The sequence below is a fragment of the Colobus angolensis genome, unplaced genomic scaffold, assembly GCF_000951035.1.
Source record: "Colobus angolensis palliatus isolate OR3802 unplaced genomic scaffold, Cang.pa_1.0 Scaffold85, whole genome shotgun sequence".
Classification (NCBI taxonomy): domain Eukaryota; kingdom Metazoa; phylum Chordata; class Mammalia; order Primates; family Cercopithecidae; genus Colobus; species Colobus angolensis.
Window position 1 is genome coordinate 9696664 of NW_012122376.1, and position 1348 is coordinate 9698011.

The window sequence follows — 1348 nt, forward strand, 5'->3', positions numbered from 1 at the left end:
CCCCCCCCTTTTTTTTTTTTTTTGCCAGCGGTCTGAGGATGTGATGTATTCTCGAGTGAGGATGTTGGGGAGTAAGGGGAGAAGGGTGAGGAAAGTGAGAAACTGCTTCTGAGCCACCAACAACACAGAGCAAAGCCAGCTGGGATATGGTCCTGGAGCGGATCATTCTGCTAGGGTTTGTGGTTGTTTTTGACTCTCTCCTCCTGGTTGACAAGAGAACTTTCATTGAGAATATTTGGGATGAAAAAAAAAGTTTTGTAGCTTGAGGAGGTGACTTTTTATCGCCTGAGTTTCACACAATAAATCCTGGGGCTGATTAGAATGAATTCACGCAGCATAGCCTTTTGTCAGTGGAAATTAGTTTAACTTTGTGTTGCTGTAGGTAGTTGGGAATGGTTTAAGGGATACTTTCTGCAGCTGTGGTTGCAATGGGCTTCCTGTGATGGGGGAATCGTTTAAGATTGAGTCAATCTATTTTGTTTACTGGATATAATGGTAAAACATTGTGGGAGTTGAAGGGGTGGGGGAAGAGCTCTTCCCTTATTTGATCCATAAACATTTCTTTACGGGACTCAAAGTGTTTCAGACCTACCTGGAAAATATCTGGGAATAGGCAGAGGAAGTTGAGAAGAAGCTATGTAGATAAAATAGAATTATGAAGCTGTCAGAGACTTGAAGGAATTGTTTTATCCATTCGTATGCTTCCAGACCCAAAGGCATCTAAACCAAACTATACTAATCCATCTGTGGTTTAATGTTACTGCATATAAAATATTGCATTATTGATGGAGTGTTAGATTTAAAACTTGGTAGAAAAGACTCTGTAATTTTAAGAAAGGATTTAAAAGGCAAATAGAAGAACCCCAAAGCTGACCCTTGCGGACAGCAGAATCTGGATGTAGGAATTTGAAGGATTCATGCCACAATTCTCCTTAAATTTTAAAAATTAAAAATTTTTTTCAGTCTTTTCTTAATTTTATTTTTTTACTTCTTACCTGTTCATCTCTAGGCTTATTTACCGTATTGGAAAAAGATATTTTAAAGAGGAACGATTTTGGACTGGATGCGGTGGCTCACGCCTGTAATCTCAGCACTTTGGGAGGCCGAGGCAGGTCGATCACCTGAGGTCAGGAGTTCGAGACTAGCCTGACTAACATAGTGAAACCTCGTCTCTACTAAAAATACAAAAATTAGCCTAGTGTGGTTGCGGGCGCCTGTAATCCCAGCTGCTCAGAAGGCTGAGGCAGGAGAATCACTTGAACCCAGGAGTTGCAGTGAGCCGAGATCACGCCACTGCACTCTAGCCCAGGCAACAGAGGAAGTCTGTTGTCTCAAAAAAAAAAAAAAA